The sequence below is a fragment of the Eschrichtius robustus genome, chromosome 12, assembly GCF_028021215.1.
Source record: "Eschrichtius robustus isolate mEscRob2 chromosome 12, mEscRob2.pri, whole genome shotgun sequence".
In the NCBI taxonomy this organism is placed as follows: domain Eukaryota; kingdom Metazoa; phylum Chordata; class Mammalia; order Artiodactyla; family Eschrichtiidae; genus Eschrichtius; species Eschrichtius robustus.
In genome coordinates this window covers 86,504,301-86,520,734 of record NC_090835.1, presented here as the reverse complement: position 1 = coordinate 86,520,734, position 16,434 = coordinate 86,504,301, and the positions used below count along the sequence as shown (strand labels likewise).

Below are 16,434 nucleotides of genomic sequence, written 5' to 3'. Positions count from 1 at the left end.
AACATACTCTTACCATATGATCCAGTAATCACACTCCTGGGTATTTACCCACATGAGCTGAAAACTTACATCCACACAAAAGCCTGCACAAAGATGTTTGCAACAGTTTTACTCATAATTGCCAAAATTTGGAAGCAACCAAGATGTCCTTCCGAAGGTGAATGGATAAATAAACTGTGGTATATCCAGACAATGGAGTACTATTCAGCACTAAAGAGAAACAAGCTGTCAAGCTATGAAAAGACATAGAAGAGCCTTGAATGCTAATTACTAACTGAAAGAAGCCAATCTGAAAAGGCAATATACTGTATGATTCCAGCTATCATACAGTATGTTTGGAAAATGCAAAACTATGAAGACAGTAAAAAGATCAGTGGTTGCCAACGTTTAGGAGGGAGGGATGACTAAGTAGAGCACAGAGGATTTTTAGGCAGTGAGACTACTCTGTATGATATTATAATGGTATATACATGTCATTACACATTTTTCCAAACCCATAGAATGTACAATACCAAGAGTGAACCATAATGTAACTGTGGACTTCGGGTGATTATGATATGTCTGGGTAAGTTCATCAGCTCTAACAATTGTACCACTTTGGTGAGGGATGAAGGTAAAGGGGGAGGCTATGCATGTGTAGGGGCAGGGGTTATATGGGAAATCTCTGTACTCTTGCTGAGTTTTGCTGTGATGTGAAACTGTTCTAAAAATAAAATCTTAAGAAAATTGTGATACTTCCTTACTGAGTGGGATGCAGAGTAAAAGGAATAATTCTCCTGATGGCCCTCTCCATACCCATCAGGTAAACAGGGTTCGATTGCTGCAGGCTCTGCCAGGGCAAGAAACATTACAGGCCCTTGCTAATTTGGGGCAGAAATTTGGAGACTGTATATGGGAATGAATTTTGAGAGCGTTTGACCCAAGAAATTAGATATGAATTTGTCATAATTGTTACCTTTACCAGAGAGACTTGTTTCAATTTACTGGCTGGAGCCATGAGTATGGTTTTAATTGGTTTTTTTTTTTTTTTTCTCTGTTGTTTTAGTCGACACTAAAACCTGGTCACTTTAATGTGACCCATCTAAATGATGCTGATTTGTCAGAATTCCCTTAGCATATAGTAGAAGGACCCTGAAGATGTGTGTGGATTATGTAATAAGAACAGACTGGTGTTGAGGACAAGATCCCTTGTCATGTCTCCAAAAACAAACAAACAAAAACAACAGGAATTGTACCATCTGACCATCTGTGAGAATTGAGAAGAGATTTTTTTTTTTTAGGTAACCATAGTTCACTAAATGATTCCACTGTGACTAATGTTTATGCAGTCGTGAAAGTGTAAACTCTCCATGCTGATATAACCAAAAAGTATGATATAAGAGTATCTGGAGAGTAAGGCATAGACAGTCTCTCTCTCCCTCTCTCTCTCTCTCTCTCTGTCTCTTGTCCTCGCTCTTTCTCTTTGTAATGTAAGGGTTAAAAGTTCTCATTTTTTATAGTAAGTGATAAATAAGTCATATTTAAAACTAAAAAAAAAACCACAAATAGAATAAAGACTTGTTATTAAGAAGTATGGGTAAATAAAAGAAAACACTGAAATTATTAAAAATGTGTTAACTTGGGAGACCAGGAATTGAGAGTGAGGAATGATGAAGAAGGGAACTGCTATTTTTCATTATAAGCCCATAGTATTATTTTATTTTTTTAACTTTGATCGCATATGTCTTTAATATAAATGAAAATTAAATAAGAAGGAATGGAAGGGATCTGAATATTTGTCAATGATGGTGAAGGCATTAGAGTCGTATACGTTGTTTGAAAGCGTGGAAAGCACACATCATCACGTACTGCAGCATAGGGTGCATAACATGGTGTAGTGGAAAACCAGGTTGCAAAAATAACTTGGGTCCAGGATATGGAAAATCTTGAACACTAGGTTAAGGAGTCTGATCAAATGAAGATTTTTTTTTTTTTTCAGAAGAGGTGTGAAATGATTGGAGCAGCATTTAAAAACATTTATTATGGCTGAATAACGAGGGATTCAAGAAGAGACTGGAAGCTGGGAGCTCAGTGGGGAGGCTACCGCAAGAGTCTATGGGAGAGAGGCTGAGAACGTTAGCTCAGATAGTGGCGGTGGGAATCAAGAGCAAGGTATGAATGTAGGAGAGAGGAAGGAGCTGAAAGAACATTTGAAGTTTTAATCTGAGGCGCTGAAAGAATGGAAATTCAATTAAGAGAAAGAAGCATGTATATGAGGACTGATCAGAATACGTGATTTAACTAAAAAAGACCTCCCCAAAAAGATAAATTTAAAGCTTGACCTATAACAATTGGCCCTGAGGGTCCATTCACCAGAGGATGGATTCCTGCTTCATCCAGACACCTCTAGGTCAATTTGACAAACTACACATTTACATACAACCACTTGAATTCATGGCTAGGATGGTTTGTTGCAGCTGTTTAACCACCAAGGACAGGGACGGGGACAGAAAGAGGGAGAGGCAAGGGATTATGTCTCCAAAAACAGAAAAGATCATCGCCTGCATTTGCCAGGAAGTTCATGCATTTGTGTATAAAATGGCTGAGGAAAAGAGAAAAACAAGATCCCATTACCCCACACCCCACCTCGCAAATCCTCAATATTTTATCATTGGTTATTCTTTATATTGTTTGATCCTCAAATTTATCTTCAGAGTAGTGGCATTTATTATTTATTTATTCATTCATTCATTCACTTTAAAGCAAAAAGATAAAAACTTTATTACTGGGAAATTCTTGCTGGTCTTCACATAGGGATGTGACAAAAATGACAGAGTATTGGTTTTAGAGAATTGATTTTTAGTGACTTGACCTGCTTTCTCATTCCTCCCCATCTCCTAGATAATTGGATTTTTTGGACATAATTCTGGGATCAACATAATTTTGAACAAGTGACAACCATTGGTCTGGCATAACGAGAATTCATTTAGCTCATGGAGGCATCTTACCCTGCCTGATATTGCCAAAACTCAGAACCTTCATTTTCTGTCTCAAAACAAAACGCAATACCATCTAGGCTGGTGTGAATAGAAAGAGACATCACTAGAACTTACCTCTTCTTATTTGAATTTGTATTAAGCAAATGTGTTTAGCTATAGAAGCTTAGTCAGGAGAAAGTTTGCAGAAGGGTTGGATTCCAACAGTCCTGAGAGAGGGAAGCAAGTATGATCAGGTCAGCACTTCAATAAAAGCCACCAAAGGTCTTAATATGGCAGGTAGGGTGAATGTGATTCTGGAGGCATTGGATAATCTCTCCTGGTTCCAAATCTGATTCAAAGGCAGATAAAACACGTTCACACCCAGTGTGCCAGTGATCCCATAGGGGCTGTCACTGGTGAATTAATCTCTCTAGAGACAGTATCTATCTTTTATTTATACTTTTGGTTGTGATTATAGATTGCATCAGTTCTTCCGCTCATTAATCCCATCTTAATAGCAAGGGAGAGCAGGATTTACCCCAATAATTTTCAGAAAGAAAACAAATATAGTGCTATTAACAGTAATGATGATAATAATGGCTTAACACATTCTAGACAATTTATATGAATTGTCTCCTAACAACTCCTTGAGGTGGGTACTATTATTGTCCTCATTTTATAGTTGAGAGACTTAAAGCTTAAAAAAGGTAAGTAATTTGTCCAAGGTTCATAAGGCTCACACACTTCCAGAATTCACACACTAACTGGATGCTCTGCAAATGTCATGAGTAAACATAGGATTTTTAAATATCTGTAGTGTTTGGGGTACGTGCTTATTTGGTATTTTCAACCATATTGAAAGCTCCTTGGGGGCAAGGTTTATGTCCTCTTTTTCAACTGGCTAAAGCACAGTGCTGATCAAATTAAGATCCTCCTCTTATTTCCTACGAATGCAGGTATAATATCCACATCTCCATCACATGAAGACCATCTCAGAGCAGGTCACTCCTCAGAACAAGGTAGAACTAAAGAAGCAACTGAATAAGTACTTTAAAGGACAAATCCTTGCCTAATTGTCTGACAATGCTTTTTTTCCCCCTTTTTTATACTTTGTATTTTAATTTTGGGGGGATGTTAATTTTACAATAAAAATTATTTTTATTCATGAAATCGTTCACTCTTTTAAAAAAATAGTTTGTACATTTGGTGCCATGTTGAGAATGGCCTTCTCCACCTCAAGATATTATAAATATTACCTACATTTTGTGCAATATTTTATGGTTTTACTTTAAATATTTTATAACAGTATTTTCTGTTTTTACATAAATATTACATATTTTTACATTTAAATCTTATTACCTGATACAAAGTGTCTGACAAAACTTTTATCTCAACACTTTCTTCACATCCAAAAACTCCCTTTTCAGGCTGAACTTCAAAAGTTATTAGATGCTGTCATGACTGAGTTGTTACTCAGAGCTAGGCCATACAGTCCCCCCTCTTCCTACTTGTTATGGACTGGATGTGTTCTCCCAAAATTCATATTTGGAGGCCCTAACCACTAATGTGACTACATTTTGAGACAGGGCCTTTAAGGAGGTAATTTATGGTTGAATGCGGTCATAAGGGTGGGGCCCTAATCCAATAAGACTGGTGTCCTTATAAGAAGAGGAAGAGACACCAGAGCTACCTTCTGCTCTCGCTCTCACTCCCATTCTTCCCTTGCACGTACAGAGGAAAGCCATGTGAGGACACAGTCAGAGGGGGCCTTCTACAAGGCACAAAGAGAGGTCTCACCAGAAACCAAGTCTGACGGCACCTTGATTTTGGACTTCTAGTTCCAGAACTATGAGAAAATAAACTTCTGTTATTTCAGCCACCCAGTCTGTGATATTTTATGGCTGCCCTAGCTGACTAATACACTGTGTTTAAATCTAAAGAATCAGGGCATGAAGACAGCATGTCCAAGGCAAAAAAACAAAACGAAAAACCAAAACCAACCAACCAAACAAACAAACAGAGCCTAGGAGATGAAGAAGATTATTTCAGTTTGTTAGTTATATGGCCTGCTCATTTTTTTGTGGAGAACCTCCTACATAGATTTCTGAGGTTTTATTTTATATTTTCCTCCTCCCTAAGTTAAACGAGTTAAGCAACTGTTCACTGGGCTGATTATCTTCTAGCAGAAAACAGACAGTTATCTCAGGATCCCTAACCCCTAGGACTAAGGTTTGAGATCAGTCTAAGTTGCTTAATTTTATTTAGCTCTGTGGCCAAAAACTTCATTCTTGACTCTAATCAAATAGAAGACAAATATCATGAGAAAAGCATGGATTCCAGAATCAGACAGACCTGAGTTTGAAATTGAACTTTGTCACTTACTCTGTTACTGTGAATATTATTGAACCTGTTTCCTCATCTTCAAGAGCTGATTATAACACATATTTGACAGGATTGTTGGGCTGATTAAATGACAGCGTGTCTGGAAACTCTTGGAATGTAGTAGACTTCCAATAATCCTAACTAGATGATAAAGAGGGTAAGTAGATGTTCATGAATTAATACAAAAGTGCTAATAGCATAGCTGGACCTCACTTTCAGTTCTGCTCTGTGTGTAATATTCTAAGCAGGATTTTTGCAAATGTGATTCACGTGCTTCAAAATCTCTTGGAGTGCTTGTTAAAAACACACATTTCTGGGCCTTTCACCAAAACAGAATTAAAACCTCTGGGGATAAGTCCCAAGAAACTGTGTTTTAACTAGTTCCCTAGGTGATTTAAATGTCTACTAAGCTTGGGAATCATTGCATTATAGGATCATTCCGTTTTTTAAATTGTAGAATTAAAGTTCAGTTTCTAGTGGGGCCAATTTATGTATTCCCTTTGGGACTAAAGCCCTTCCTTGAAGACTGAGGCGTATAAGCAAATGTAAATTACTGTTATTATAATTTAGTAATATTTGGAAAATCATATATAAAACAGATAACATAATGCTGAGTTTCCTAGAATCACTAATAAATTACATGGGAATTCAGAAAAAAGCTTTAAGAGTTGGTACAGTTTTGTTGCCCCCCCCCCCCAACTAAAAAAGAGAGGACAGGGAACTTCAGCAAAGATGAAAAACAGAAGGTCATTTTCTTTCTGTTCCCATAAAGTGACCCACCACCTTTTCCTTAGGAGTGAGAACTTTTGTAGTCACAGCTGCTTTTGAGTGAGTGGATCACAATTCACAGTACTACTGAGTACGGTGGAGAATTAGTAGTAATGGGGGGTTACTGAAGAATTTGGCTTCCTAGGGAGAGGAAAAAAGCCAAGGCCCCACTGGGACTCGAACCCAGGATCGCCTGTTTACAAGACAGGCGCTTTAACCAACTAAGCCATGGAGCCCACACGTGAGCATTGTTTTGTTCTAGATCTGTGCTTACCGTGAGATTAAATATTCCTGACGTAGTTTATGTGATTTAGTGCAGCTTATTGTGAGAAAAGAGACAAACTCCAAGAAGACGTTTTGCTTACTTAGATGCGCTGCAGAGCTAATACAAGCGGGAAAAAGTTTCAGGCAGCTTGAATGTTGGGACCAATAGCACTTCAATTAGTCGAAGGATAACCATCAGTAAAAGTCGAGGCTACTCACTTTTTCCAATTAGGATAAAGTCTTCTAAAAGCAAAATTTGCTGTTACTGCACCTCGTCTTTTGTAACTAAGATTCTTCATTCCAATAAACTAAGTGAGGAACTCTAAAAATGGAACTCCACTAGAAGACTCTTAGACCGCCGGGCTAGAGCACCTAGTGTCCCTACACGTCACTTGCACTTAGCAAGCAGTGACTTGGAGGGGAAGAATCGGGAGCGGAGAAGAGGGGGCTGGGAGTGTAGAGTTCAGCTACACAGTCAGTCACATCGCTCTCAAAATCCTAAAACGCCAATGTCAAGGTCGCTGTAAAGACTCCGATCAGACAACCACAGGTGTAGAGCCCCTTGGAGTGGGGGACGGGGAGAGGCGGAATGGTCCCCTGCTGGCCACAAGGTGTTCCCTGGATCCAGGTACAATCCTCCTTAGGTGAAGAGCCTTACGGTTCCAGAGAACCACCCGTTGACCACTCCCTGCCCACCAAGTGCCTGATTTCCAGTGCAATAGGTCGTCAACTCGCAAAGAGGGCAACACCTTCTCCCTTCTAACCCGGTTCCTTCACTCCGAGATGACCCGCCCTTTCCCCCCCTGTCGCATCCCCCTGAGGAACGAGCAGAGAGCTAGGTCTGAGGGCGGTCCCCTGATCGCAACTGCGGGCCACCTGGACGCCCAGAAGGCTTTACGGGGAGCTGACTGGGGGGATCGTGGTAAGATAAAGCAGGTGACGTTCGCAGATGCGCCTCTGATATTCCCAGGGGTAGGAATCGAAGCTCCTATTTTGTACAAAGAAAGCAGAAAAAGCAAAGTCTATTTAAACATACATACGGAATACAGAACTTTCTTAATATTTTTTGGAAATGAGAAAAACGTTTGATTAAAACGTTTGGAGGTAGTGTGGGAGCCTTCTAGGATGCAGCATTGTCTCTAATTTCTTTAGAAACATTGGTTCAAATCCCACCGCCACATCCCAGCCCCCTCAGGTCGGCAAGTGGAACCCCAGTAAACAAGCTCTTCCTTAAAAGCTAACGGAAAATTCACACTTCGGGGAATTAGTTTAGGTGACAAGAGTTCTTTCACCAAGGGCAAGAACCTAAGGGTGTGGGAAACTCTCCTAATCCAGTCCTTTCCTCTTTCCAATTCGTGGAGCTTCTCAGAGACATCCAAACTACAGAACTACAATGAAATAATATTTTCTACCTAACAGACTGGTAAACAAACAAACAGAAATTGTTTGTGGTAGCACCTGAAGACATTGTATGAGTTTCCTGTGGCTTCTGTAACAAATTACCAGAGCTCAGTGGCTTAAAACAACAGAAATTTTTTTTTTCCCACAGTTCTAGAGACCAGAAGTTCAAAGTCGGTATCACTGGGCAGAAATCAAGGTGTTGACAGGGTCATACTCCCTTTTGAGGCCGTAGGGGAGAATCTGTCCTTGCCTCTTCCAGCTTCTGGTGGCAGCCAGCCTTCCTTGCTTTGTAGTTGCATTACTCCTATCTTTGCCTCTGTCTGTATTCACGTTGTCTTCTCCTGTTCTGTCTCTGTGTACTCTCCCTATGCTTCTCTCTTGTAAGGACACTTGCAATGGCATTTAAGCTCCACCTGGATAATGCAGGATAAATTCCCCATTTTGAGATTTTTAACTTAATCTCTTCTGCAAAGACTCCACCTTTTTTTTTTTTTTTTTTTTGGCCTTATAAGGCAATATTTACAGCTTCCAGGAATTAGGATGGAGATATCTTTTGGAAGACCATTTTTTAGTCTACCCTACAGTATTAACGTCTTGATTCCTCCACCCACAAGCAAGAGATTAACTGGTTATAACTTCAGTTTATTTCTCTGTAAAATGGGAATAATAATATGACTTTCTTATATATTACTGAGAATATAATATGACAATGTAAAGAACTATGACAATATCTGGGGCTTAGTAAGAACTAAATGGCTGTTAATTCTCATTGTCACAGGAATGCTCTGTGCTGGTCAGGGTGTCAAGGAAACAGGCCCCTCCTTGGCTCTATAGGAGGATAAATTAGTAACATTTAGGGAAGACTAAGACAAGAACCACCGAAATTACCATCACACATATGATTTGATTTAGCAATTGCACTTTCAGAAAATTCTCTAGTACACACCCTTATGAAATGCAGATATTATTTATTTGAACATTGTTTATATTGTTAAATGTGGCTGGTTAAATTTAAGATATATCCATAACATGGAATACTTTTGAGACAAAAGAAAAAGAAAAGAAGCTCTTTCTATGTTGATATGAAAACCACGGCAAAATACGAGAAGTAATAAAGGCAAGATGCAGTAGAATAGGTTTGAAAAGTGCAAAATGTGAGGAAAATAATAGACTTCTACAGGCTTGCATGCAAAAAGTATACCTTCAAGGTAACTCCAGGCTCTAACATGTTTGCGTGAGGAACCAGAATCCGGTGCTGGGGGGAAATGAAGTGGGATGAGGGTAGACTTTCACTGTGTATCTATTTTAGTAATTTTGAACCATGTGGAAGTTTTATTTATTTCTGTACGAACATTTAAAAAACATTTAAAAGAATTCCCTTCGATCCTAAATCCTGTTCTCCGATACAAACAATTGGCAGTCACACTTTTTTTTCCCCTTAATTACCCCTAAAGTCGGAAAACAAGGTTCTTCCGACCTCAAGCAATTGTTCCAAAGAAAGGGGTTTATCAACAGAGCTGGCAGCGGTGGGATTCGAACCCACGCCCCCCGAAGAGACTGGAGCCTTAATCCAGCGCCTTAGACCGCTCGGCCACGCTACCACACCAGCAGGCCTTTTAAAACTCTCCTTAACATTTTAAAAGACACAAGTCTGTTCTCGCGTGTGTTATTTTTTTTCTACAGCATTTGCCCCCGCCCCCCCCACCCCCGGACAACTGTCATCCCAACTGCCAATAAAATCTGCAAATAGATTCCTACTTCGGGAGACACACTTTTGCCTCCTATGCTATGTTTGTGATACTGGAAAGTAAAGGGGGAAGCTGCCAATGCATAATATCCCTCAAACGAAGAAAATCAGTCGTTACAAAAAATGATTAGAAATCACCACCGCCGATGCAGCACCGGAACTCTGAGGACGCAGAAATCAAGAGTCTCCAATTTGTCAACTGCGTTTGGGGGTCAGCAGCGGGAAGTTATCTTTAATGTCCTCACCTAGAAAAAGGAAGCTCCCCTTCCCACTCACTCGGAACTTGAGTCAGGGTTTGTATGTCTGTGTGTGATTTCTTATTGAAGGAAACAACTGCGCAAGCAGACCTACTTTTTGCTGAATGTGATCATGGTCTTAATTTACAAAGTTCAGGGAGGGAATTAGTTTGCTTTTGGTGCGGGGCGTCCCATCCTCTCCAGACCCAGAGAGGACGCGTTCTACCTGCTCCAACCCCAGCAACGCGAACTGGGCGAGTCCCTTGGTCTTTTTTCCCCCGGTCTCTGCCTGCAGGCGGCTCATCCTCTCGCTGACCGGCCTGATCCATTATATGCGGCACCGTTTAAGTGAGCCCTAGTTCCACTGTTTCACATCGACTGAGTAGCCACAAGCCTACTGGCAAGTCACTTAAACTTATTGGGTCTTACTTTTCTCATACGTAAACTGGAGACAATAATAAGACTCGCCTAAAGTGATAGGTAGATAGATAGGTAGGTAGATAGATAGATAGACAGATAGATAGATAGATAGGTAGATAGATAGATGGTCAATACATGTAAGATACATATAAATTGCTTAAAAGAGTGCCTCGCCCATAATAAGCACTTAATACAGTGTGCTATCATCATTTGTATCACTTACTAGTATTCATTGAACAACTTTTGTGTGTGTGTCGTGTTCAGCCTTTTAAATAATACTGTGAGATATTATCCCATTTTACAGATAATGAAGTTTTAAAATTGACATATTCCCAAGAAAACCAAGTGAATTATTTTTCCTAACGTAATAGATGGCACATACAAGATTTACACTTCAGTCCTACAGTTTCAATTTTGGGACCGTTTCTTACTTTGCCGGATTGAAATCCAGTATATTCTTTCTCCATTCTCAATCATCTCACCTCATCTCTTCCACCTTATCTCGCCTCTATTTACATTATTCTGGACTTCTAGCCAGAAGAGAAGGGCCTTCAGGTCATGGTCATGGTCATGATCAAAGACATCGATTGTAAGAGGAACACTGGCAGACAAGGAAGCTCCAGAGCTAGATAAGGAGACAGCAGCTTCGCCCTCAGCAGAGCTAAGCATTTTTGTGTGTCCCTCATTGTTGCAGTCTGGAAATCTTCATGCCTGTGGACCCAGCTCAGTCCCCTCGTATCTGTATGTCACTTTCTACACACGTTGTGAAGTGGGGCAGTGTGAAATCTAATGAAGTCTAATGTCTCCCAGCAGTAAGTAGTGTTTAAGGCATAATGGGAAAAAAAAATTCACCATGTGGCATATTTAATCAAGGATAAAATCCTGAAATACTTTTGATCAATCACTGCGACATACTCGGAGCAACGGTAAACATATGCCCTAGCACATACTCTTATTTTGCACTCTATTCGAAAAATATAACTTCCTAGAAAGTTCGTATAAACATGAAAGAGAATCGATAGTTCTACCGAAAGCGACACAAGCCAGTGCCTTCTTAGCGCAGTAGGCAGCGCGTCAGTCTCATAATCTGAAGGTCCTGAGTTCAAATCTCAGAGAAGGCAAAAGAGTTTTGTCGCTTCCACATACTCTCGTTTGAGAAAGAAACAGGGTAACAAATAAAATTATCCCACTGATCGAGCTCTGCGGTGTGAAATCCAGGTACAAGGACTAACTCCCAGTCAATCTGATGTGATTATACGTGGGGCTGTAGTCCTTCAAGAAATTCAGCAGGTTTCTTTGGTACCAGTTTCCTTTGGCAGCAAGACAGTTTTTCAATACGTTGACTACAGTGCACACCCATACCATAAATCTGTATTAACTGTCTATTTGCTGCCCTAGAAAATTAGCAAAAATATACCACCTTAAAATAGCATAAATTTATTATTTATCAGTTCTGGAGGTCAGAAGTCTGAAATGGGCCTTAAGGCGTTAAAATCAAGGTGTGGCAAAGCTGCCTTCTTTCTAGAGGCCCTGGGGAGAAATCATTGCTTGCTTTTTTCCAGCTTGTAGATGATGCCCCTATTCCCTGGCTCATGTTCACATCACTCTGACCTCTGCTTCTGTTGTCTCATCTCCTTCTCCGACTCTGACCCTCCTACCACCCTCTTATAAGGACCTTATGATTACACTGAACCAATCCAAATATCCAAGATAATCTCCCTATCTCGAGATTCTTAACTTAATCACATCCCTTTTGCCTTGCAAGATATCATATTCACAGGTTTTAGAGATTAGGAAAAGGACATCTTAGTCTACCTGCTGGTCCCCAAAGATTCACACTCATCCCACATGGAAAAATATTAACCCCATTCGAATTTCCCCCCAAGTCTTAACTCATTTTCAGCATCAACACATCTAAATCTCATCAGTTCAAAAATTGCAAATATCACCTAAATTTGGAATGAGTGAGGCTCTGTGTATAATCAACTCTGGGCACAATTTTTACTTTATTGGTTGCTTATTTATGTGCTAGATATCCTTCTAAAATATTTTATGTGTATTTACCCCTCAAGTCCTCCCATTAACTCTATTAGGTAGTCCTATTACTATTTCCGTTTCACACATGAGCACAGTGATGACCATTGAGATAAAGCAATTTGCCAAAGGTCCCTTAGCTAATAAGTGGAGCAGCTGAGGTTTGAATACAGACAGTGTGAACTAGTTCAATAAAGCCCTAATCAAAATGAATGGAGGTGAGATCCAGGCATTGCTGGGAGTCAGTTTTCTGATTATTCAATATTGCTACTCATGGTTCTTAGAGTAATAATAGTAGCCACTTTGTAACTATTTCTCATTAAAAAGTTAAAAAATAATTTTTTAACATTTGCCAGTGATTTTACCAAGGGACAGGATGACACTCTTTGGTTACTCTGCCTCTACCCTGTACTCTCCCCATATTCTTTCACTGCTTTATTTTTCTCTGCAGACTTCACCAGTATCTTATATGCTTACTTATTTTACACACTCATTTCTTTATTTTTTGTGTCACCCCCCCACCAGAATGTAAGATCCATAAGAGGAGGGCTTTTTGTTAGCTTTGTTCGCTGCTGTATTTCCTGCCCTTAGAAATATGCCTGGGGTGGTTACCAGAGGCGGGGATTGGGGGTGGCGGGCAAAATGAGTGAAGGTGGTTAAAGGTACAAACTTCCACTTATGAGATAAATAAGTCCTGAAGATGTAACGCACAGGTTGGTGACTATAGTTAATGATACTGAATTGTATATTTAAAAGTTGCTAAGAGAGTAGATCTTAAAAGTTCCCATAACATGGGGGAAAAAATGTAACTGAAAATAAAAGGAAAGAAAGAAAGAAGAAGAAAGACAGAAATATGCCTGGTACATAAAAGACCAGCAGTTTACGCTGTTGGATTAATTGATGAATGAGTAGGAGACAAAAAGACACAGAAGTTCCATAAATCTTTAGGGCTGAAACTCAATTGCTTTAGATATCTGGCAGAATTCTCCAACTTGCTCTTTTCTCACAGCAACTTTGTCCTAGCTCTAGAATGTTTGTGTTTAGGACATTTTTCCTTCCAGCTGATCATCATTCCTGAAGTATTCTAGTGTTTTCCTTAAGAGAAATAACATGGGAATATACTGTTCAAAATGGCAAGCATGCCCCTGCAAACATCCTAATTTTCCTTTATAGCTAGTAGTGGATTCATTGTTCATTAATTTATCTTATTTAATGAAATCAATTTTAGAGCTGGAGATTGTTAGACTCTAGAGAGATTATACATATCTTCCTGTTTGGGTACTTTAAACTGTAACACATTGTAGGTGCTCAAAAACATTTTACCACAGTTCAATGCAAAACCTATTTGAAAAGTGATTGAGGTAAAGTCACATTCAGTATTTTTTGGAGGTGGTTTGCATTTGAATTGTCATCTCCCTAAGAATCTACTTCTCTTCAAAAGTAAGGAATATGAGCAAATTGCAGTCGAATAACTTGTAATGTATCTGATTGAGTTCTAGCGCTGTACGTTTGGTGAGAATTTGTGGGGGATTAGTAGGAAGACACAATTAACTCGCCAACATAAAATAAATGTTTAGGAAGAGTTGGCTTCCGGGTAAAACCTTAAGGCCCTACTGGGAGTCGAACCCAGGATCTCCTGTTTACGAGACAGGCGCTTTAACCAACTAAGCCATAGAGCCACCTGAAAAGCAAGAGCGCAGCCGAATCTACCCCATTTTACTTCCATTGGGTGAAAGAAATGACTTTACACTGTCCAGTGTTAATCTGTTGCCTTTAGAAAATATGCCAACTCCGGGGAGATGCTTCACTTCCTCAGAACGCACTAGAGACAGAAAAATACGAAAGGAAAAGTAATAGGTAGGTGTAGCGTTAGACAAAGGATTTTACTGTCATCCCAAGGAAAAGCGTTACAGAAAGTCGAGGCTAGGAAATAAGTGGTAAAGACTTTTACAAGGAAATATGTCTTTTAAAAACTATATGTAATCTTTTAAAAACCTTCAAGGATTTGCATGAAATAACTGGCCATATGTGACAAAGTAACTCATTTGAGGTACCTGAAGGTGCCGGATTGGTGAGAGGAGGAACGTGCGTCTCTCGGGTGGAGCCGAGGAGGCTGGGCGTTAAGGCCATCTTCCTTCAGCTACAGGTGTCAGCCCGTTTAGTTTCCCTCCAAACCCCGTGCTGTCATTCTCAAGAGCACGGCCAAGATCTGTTGTAACAACCTTCCACTTGGAGCCGCTCAGGGGGTGTGTGGAGGTGGGAGTGCGGACAGGGAGGCAGGAACCTCTGCAGCTTCCGCCTCAGGAAATTTGGTGAGCATCTGAAAAAATCCAACCAGGAAAAAGGCTGTTTACTTCAGTTCCCCCCACTTTTTTCCTCCTCTGTTCTTCTCGGACTAGGTTTTCACACTCAGGTAGTTCTGAAAATCAGCTCGTAGAAGAGGTAACGCCTTGTCCCCTCTAACCCGGTCCCTGCACCCCACGGTGACCCCCCTTCCCCGCACCTCCCAGTCGCATCCCCTCGGGGACGAGCAGAGAGCAAGGCTGGTGGGCTCTGGACCACTTCGCGGCTGCGCGCCCCCAGAAGGCCCCGCGTGGGTGGGGGAAGGGCCGTGGGAGTCGGGATGAGTCTGGGGGCCCCCAGGACAGGCGGGAACTGAGACCACTGAGGTGATGCGGGCAGGGAGGCCGGGACAGGAGAGGGGAGACCCGAGGACCAGTCCAGACTGCGTTCGCAGGGTCAGAACCCGCAGGACCCGGGTGGGTACGAAGACGCGCATCACGGATCCCATCCCTGAACTTTGGGAATTCAGGCCATAAACATATTCAGCAAAAAAGTGGGTCTATCGCACAGAAGTTTCTTTCCATATCTTTTACAACAGGGTCTTTATTAAAAGGTCGGGGCTCGAAGTCCAGGTGGTTAGGGATGCGGGGGCAGGGAGTGAGGAGGGGAGTTAGTCTGCTTTCCGGTTGCGGACAAGAAATATAACTTCTCTCCGCCGACGCCTAAACTCAGCCGGCAAATCTGAGACTCATCTCAGGGTCGTCACAGTTCCAAAGCCAGGTCGGCCATGGTTATTTTCAAATGTTTTCTCGATGGTTGATTTTTCTAGACTCTAATGGATTTATTCTCTGTCGACCTCCTCGTTCTCATGAGAGACCGCACCAGAGGCGAAACTCGGGGCTGCTGGGTCCGGATTGGACGGACAGAGGGGCGACCACCCGAAACCGAATTTTGCTCTTTCTCGGTAGCTGGGAAGACTCATTACAGCGCAGAGAATCAGGGAGGATGGAGCACCTGATACTTGGTGCGTGGGAATCTAGGAATAGTCTGAGCATACAATTTTAACTCTAATTTTGCCTGCTTGAAGGACGTGAAGTTCCCGACGAGTGTCTGTTGAAAGGGAGTAGAGAAGGTAATATACACAAAGTTCACACTGAATTTACTTTCCTTATATGTCTTTTGAACATTAGAAATAGCTGTAAAGTAATTTGCTTTTTTTTTTTTCATGTACATAGAGGTAAATTGCCTAAGTGATCCAAAGCGTTGGGGGAGGGCGCTAGTCTCGTGGGGTACGGAGATTCAAATCTCACCCCTGCCAATCATTTTTGTACAGACCTTTCCATAAAGGGGAGAGAGCCCTTCCAGTCGCTTTTTTTGGGAGTTGATAATTTGGCAGAGACGTGTTTAGGGAAGAACTTTGTCTTACCATAATAAATTAAGGATAATTAAGGTTCAGTTTTAAAAGATTTTATGTTGTATATGTAACATTTTGACAAGTCCCAAACCTGAAAAAGTGTCAAACAGACCCTCCTTACCCCTCACCACCGTGCCCCCTCTCCCTGTCCCCAGTCTCCCACCTCACCTCCACCTCCCAGAGAGGGAGCCTTACAGCCTTACAAGACAGCATGTCAGCCTTACAGACACACATACTCATTTTTGTGTTTCCTTCCAAGGACAAGTGCATGCATATAGCATTAACCCACTTTTTACTCAATGAGAGTGTACCAAACACACTCTTGTGCACCTTAATCATTTCTAATATCTTGGAGTGATTCCACAGAGAAACATAAAGCACAGGATTTTTGCTAAAGACAGGCCAAGGTAGAGGACTAGTAGGGAAGAGGGCTCAGAGAAGCCTGACTAAAGTTTGGTCAAAAAGGAAGTCTGCCAGGTAATACACCTTGAATTTGGACCCAGGTGGAAACCACAAAGGTCAGAGACT

General features: G+C 41.0%; 4 non-coding genes across 4 annotated transcripts; 1 reads left to right on the top strand and 3 right to left on the bottom strand.

The window, feature by feature from the left end:
• Positions 1-6,269: 6,269 nt before the first annotated feature.
• On the bottom strand, positions 6,270-6,343 carry TRNAT-UGU (transfer RNA threonine (anticodon UGU)). Its single transcript has one exon. It is a non-coding gene; the product is annotated as a tRNA-Thr (tRNA).
• A 2,947-nt stretch (positions 6,344-9,290) lies between these two features.
• On the bottom strand, positions 9,291-9,373 carry TRNAL-AAG (transfer RNA leucine (anticodon AAG)). The gene has a single exon. It is a non-coding gene; the product is annotated as a tRNA-Leu (tRNA).
• A 1,850-nt stretch (positions 9,374-11,223) lies between these two features.
• TRNAM-CAU (transfer RNA methionine (anticodon CAU)) lies at positions 11,224-11,296 on the top strand. Its single transcript has one exon. It is a non-coding gene; the product is annotated as a tRNA-Met (tRNA).
• A 2,518-nt stretch (positions 11,297-13,814) lies between these two features.
• On the bottom strand, positions 13,815-13,888 carry TRNAT-CGU (transfer RNA threonine (anticodon CGU)). Its single transcript has one exon. It is a non-coding gene; the product is annotated as a tRNA-Thr (tRNA).
• Between the last annotated feature and the right edge of the window lie 2,546 nt (positions 13,889-16,434).